Here is a 6,000-nt window from a genome sequence, read left to right as displayed (position 1 = left end):
TTTTTTCTCATTGCTGGGTAGCATTCCATTGCTTGGATGCATTATCATTTGTCTATCCATTCACCAATTGATGAACATCTGGACTAATTACAGTTTTATGAAATTATAAGTAACATTGCTGTAAACACTCACATAAAGATTTATGTATAGATATATGTAGATACCTAGGAGTGGGATTACTGAGTAATATAATACATATATGTTTAAATTTAGAACTAATGCTAAACTATTCCCAAAGTGATCATGTCATTTTATATTTTGACCAACAATTTATGAGAATTCCAGTTACTCCACCTCCTTGTCAGCAATTGGTATCATCATTTTTTTTTTTTTTTTACATAGCCATTTTTTTAGGTGTGTAGTGGCTTCTCATTGTAGTTTTAATTTGCATTTCTCTGAAGACTAATGATATTAAGCATTTTCTACGTGTTTATCTTTGTGTGGTGCCTACTCAAATATTTTGCCCATTATGTACTTAAAAAATCAATTTGGGGAACATTGTCATCTTTGCTGTGTTTAGACTTTCAATCCATGAACATGGCATGTCTCCTCATTTAGACTTTCTTTGAATTCTTTCATCAACATTTTGGAGTTTTCAGATGTTGTACATGTTTTGCTTAGTGTTTTATTTTTATTTTATTTATAAATAAAAGAAGTTACATTGTCTCACAGTTCTGCAGGCTGTACACGTACGGCACCAGCATCTGTTTGTCTTCTGAGGGGTCTCAGGGCCCTGTCGCTCATAGTGGAAGGTGAAGCAGGAGCAGGCATGTCACATGGCAAAAACACGAAATGGAGGGAGCTTGTTAAGTTTATACCTCAGCATTTTGTTTCCTTTGGAACAATTATAAATTATATTCCACTTTATATTTTGGCTGACACATATTTATTGTTATTATGCAGGAATGGGATTGATTTTCTCTATTGTGTCCTTGCAGATCTTACTTATTAATTCCACTTTTGTTTATTGTGGATTCCTTGGAATCTTCTATGTAGACAATTGTCATTTGCAAAAAGGGAGTTTTGTTTCTTCCTCTCAAATTTGTATGCCTTTTCTTGCCTTGTTGCAGTGGCTGGAAATTCCACTACTATACTGAATGAGAGTGATGAGAGTGAAGCCCTTGCCTTTGTTCTCTGTTTTAGAAGAAGAGCATTTCATCTTCCGCTGTAAGGACTGTACTAGCCACAGGTTTTTGTACACGCTTTTTATGAGGTAGATGGATTTTTCTTCTGTTCCTCTTTTTCTGAATGTTTTTAATGAATGAGAGCTGAATTTGGTCAAATGCTTTATCTGTGTCAATTGATAGGACACGTGATTTTTCTTTTTTTAGCTTGTGAATGTAGTGGATGTCTTAGTTTGTTTCGAGTTGCTATATGAGAATATCTGAGACTGAATAATTTATAATGACAATAAGTTTATTTCGCACATGGCTCTGCAAGTTTGTTATGGATTCTTCTTGCCTGCTTCACAGTGTAAAGCCAATACACTGAGATAGCAGTGTTGCAGCAGGGAAAATGAATTATCACAAGGCAGCCAAGTGGATGGATGGGAGAGATTTCTCGAATCCACCTCCCTGAGAATTCGGAGGCTAGGGCTTTCAAGGATGGTTACTCAGGCAGGGGGCTAAGGAATGGGGAATATTAACTGATTGGGTCAGGGATGAAATAATAGGTGGTGGAAGCTGTCTTCTTACACTGAGTCATTTCCTGGGTGGGGGTGACAAAACAAGTTGAGTCAGTTTCTTGGTATGGGTTATTGGTCCAGGTGGCATCAGTTGGTCTGTCAGAATGCAGGGTCTGAAAAATACCTTAAACACCAATCTTAGGTGTTACAATAGTGATGTAATCTATAGGATCAATTGGAGAAGTTACAAATCTTGTGTCCTTTGGCCGCATCACTCCTAAGCAGTAAGCAGATATGAAAAGCTAAATTATAAAACAATGACTGGTTAGAGTTTGACTATACCTACATCCCAACAGACTTTAGGGTCCTACCATAATTCTAACTTTGTGGACAATTTATTAGTTTTACAAAGGTGTGTTTTTGGTCCTCAAGCAAAGAGGGGGTTAGTTTTGGGACAAGTTTTGTGATCATCTTTGTCTTAAACTATGAACTAAATTCCTCCCACAGTTAGCTTGGCCTATGCCCAGGAATGAGCAAAGACAGCTTGTGAGGCTAGAAGCAAGATGGAGTCAGCTATGTCAGATATCTCTCACTGTCATAATTTTTTAATGGTGTTTTGGTCCAGGAAATTTAAAAGGCCTGGAACCGGCATCTGCTCAACTTGTGGTAAGGATTTTTGTGCTGAGTTAAAGCATGGTGAAGGTGAAAGAGGAAGTGGACATGTGTGAAGGGACAAAGCCTGAGGGCATCTTGGCTGTATAAAAACCCACTATCCTGGTAGCTAATCTATTTCCTTGAGAAATAATGCAGTCTCAGAGAATTCACTTGCTACCATGAGAACAGCACCAAGCCATTCATGAGCGATCTGTCTCCGGGATCCAAACCCCTCTCATTAGGCCCCACCTTCCAACACCTCTGCATTTGGGATCAAATTTCAACTTGAGTTACACTGGGTACAAACAAACCATATCCAAATCATAGCAGTGGATTACATTGATTAATTATGGGTATTGAATTAATCTTGCATATCTGAAAGAAGTCCAACTTGGTCATGTTGTCTAGTTATTTTTTTATGTTGGTGAATTGATTTGCTAATATTCTGTTGAAGACTTTCGCAGCTAAGTTCATGAGAGCTAGAGAGTGTAGTTTTTCTTATTTCGTACTGTATTTGTGTGGTTTAGGGGATCAAAATGGGTTTAGAAGTGCTTCTTCCTCTTCTGCTTTCTGAAAAACACTGTGTAAAATTGCTAATTATTCTTTAAAAGTTTGATAGAATTTTCTAGTGAGACCAACTTTTTAAAAAGAGATCTGTAATTAAAATTTTAATTTAATGTTTATAGGGCTAATTGGATTATCTATTTCATCTTTATGGAGTTTGGGTGGTTTGTGGTTTTTGAAGAATCAGTCCATTTCTTCTATGTTGCTAAATTTATGAGTGTCAAGTTGTTCATAGTATTTTATTCTTACCCTTTTAACAACTGCAGGATCTGTAGTAATAGCCCATTATATTTCTGACATTCATGATTTGTGTCCTTGCTCATTTTATTTTGATCAGTCTTGATAGAGGTTTATCATTAAAATAATTTTTGAAAGAAGTAGTTGTTTTGTTTTATGCTTTTTCTTTGCTGTTTTTCTGTTATCAGTTTCATTGATTTCTTCTCGGATCTTTATTACTTTCTTTTGCTGGTTTTGTGCTTACTTTGCTCTTTTTTTTCATTTTCTTGAGATAGGGACTTCAGTTGTTGATTTGAGACTTTTCCTTTTTCCAATATAAACATTTACTGCTATAAATTTCTCTCACAACATTGCAATTTTATGAATCTTTAATTTTCATTGAGATCTTCCTCTTTGACCCATGGAATATTTAGAAATGTGTTGTTCAATTTGAAAATGTGGGTAATGTGGGGAGAACAGTTATTGGCTCCTTGAGACAGCAGACTTCCAGGTTAGCATTTGAAAAGGTGATACGTAGCACCTTCAAGCTCATATCAAGGGTTTCACATATCCTTGAGAATGTAGATGAGTATGGGAACAATTCCTTCATGGAAGGAAAATAGTATGAATAGTATGAAATGAGAATAGTGCATAACATAGAATTATATTTATTTTTATTTTTATTTATTTATTTATTTTCTTGAGATGGAGTCTCGCTCTGTTGCTCGGGCTGGATTTCAGTGGAGCTCGCTACAAGCTCCGCCTCCCAGATTCACGCTATTCTCCTGCCTCAGCCTCCCGAGTAGCTGGGACTACAGGCGCCCGCCACCATGCCCAGCTAATTTTTTGTATTTTTAGTAGAGGCGGGGTTTCACTGTGTTAGCCAGGATGGTCTCTATCTCCTGACCTTGTGATCCGCCAGCCTCAGCCTCCCAAAGTGCTGGGATTACAGGCGTGAGCCACTGTGCCCAGCCTTAACATAGAATTATTATCTAGAGGCTTACATGATTTTTTTAAAGTTAAGTACTTAAAATAGTGTCTGGCAATTGTATATATTTTAAAACAACAACAACTAAATAAATATCCAACAGCCATTTCTGGAAAACAACATTTAAAAAAACGATAAAAGCAGTATCAAAAGAAACAGTACCGGGCCCATAGCAAGCACTCAAAAATTTCATAACTATGTTGAAACTTTAAGTGCAGTGAATATATCCGGGGACTCGCAAATCCAGGTTAAGCACTTACGGAGGAAAAAACCAAACAAACACATTTTGACTTACCACATCAGTAATTGTTGATGAGCTTCAGCTGGGTAAGAAATTTCTCTGGATCTTAATCTTCTCATCTAGAAAAATAAGGGTTAGAGGCTGGGCACGGTGGCTCACGCCTGTAATCCCAGCACTTTGGGAGGCCGAGGCAGGTGGATTATCTGAGGTCAGGAGTTAGAGACCAGCCTGACCAATATGGTGAAACTCCATCTCTACTAAAAAAACAAAAATGAGCCAGGCATGGTGGCAGGTGCCTGTAATCCCAGCTACTTGGGAGGCTGAGGCAGGAGAATTGCTTGAACCAGGGAGGCAGAGGTTGCAGTGAGCTGAGATCACGCCACTGCACTCCAACCTGGATGACAGAGTGAGACTTCGTCTCAAAAAAAAAAAAAAAAGGAAAAAAAAGAAATAGAAGGGTTGGGACTAGATAATCCCTAGGGAGCTCTGAGCTTTAGTTTTCTGAATATCCACATTTCAGGACATAAGAGGTTAAGGAGTTGCTGCTTTGTGTCGGCTCTGGGCTGGTTGTGTGTTGGAAGAAGGGTCCACTGCAAAGGTTGGCTCTCCAAACTCTTCAGCACTAGAGGCTCTTAGACTCCTGGCAACAGGACAGGCAACACAGACCTGCTGGAATGTTGGACACTGCCACTGTGGACAACCACAGTCCGGCCCCAGAACTCCCTGCCAAGCCCAGGATGACAGGCATGTGGTCGGCACCCCACAGGTGTGGCCTTCGTTGTGATGCGTGAGTTGGGGTGAAAGGCACTCCCGTGTGCAAGCAGGAGACATTAATGACAATAATGAGTCCCCGGCAATTATACCCAGTGATGTGTGAGGTCAGGAGCAACATGCGCTGTCAGTCGACGGTGGTGCTGGAGAGTAGGTGAGTGGCAGAGCCAGGAGAGAGCACCTCCTTGTGCAGAATTAATCGTTCCTTGAAGCAGTGCTGTCACTCACTGTCCCCTGGCCCAGCGTGCAGTATTGTGATGCCTGTCAGTCTCCTGGCTGGGGGAGGGGGAAGGTCTCTGATGAGAAGCCTGCCTCACCATGCAATAGAGCTGAAACAAGCCCCCATTCGAGGCCCCCAAACTCCCATGGGATCTTCCTCCTGGGCAGCCTGCTTGAGATAAGGAGGAGAGGACACCCTTTGTTTGAGGGAGGCTTCTACACCCCGGGCTCACCTGGAAGGCCTGTTTGGGAAAGAAGTCTTATTGTTATCTTTGATGCTTTGAAGGCACAAAGGGAGTCAGCGATGCCTCTCTCTGGAGGAGTTTCCCAGGGGGAAGATGGAGACGATGTCTAAGTTCCTACAGACAGGACGCAGTCCACAGACTTCTGGCTTGCTATTGGAGACCCTGAGTTCTGGCCCAAATTCTGCTATTTGCTCACCCCGAGACCTTAGAAACATTTCCCTGTTGAGGGATAGTAATGCCAAGCCTTCATTTCATTATTATTTTTATTGATATAAAATTGATGTCCATAATCTCAGGATACATGTGATAATTGGACACATTCATGTAATGTGTAAAGATCAAATCAGGGTAATTGGGGTATCCATCACCTTAAATATTTATCTTTTCTTTACACTTGGAGAATTTGAATTTTTCTTTTCTAGCTATTTTAAGATGTGCCATAGATTATCGTTAGCTAGAGTCACTCTACTGATTTAAA

This window comes from Macaca nemestrina, chromosome 20 (genome assembly GCF_043159975.1).
Source record: "Macaca nemestrina isolate mMacNem1 chromosome 20, mMacNem.hap1, whole genome shotgun sequence".
NCBI lineage: Eukaryota > Metazoa > Chordata > Mammalia > Primates > Cercopithecidae > Macaca > Macaca nemestrina.
The sequence above is the reverse complement of the archived record's forward strand: the minus strand, read 5'-3'. Positions refer to the sequence as shown.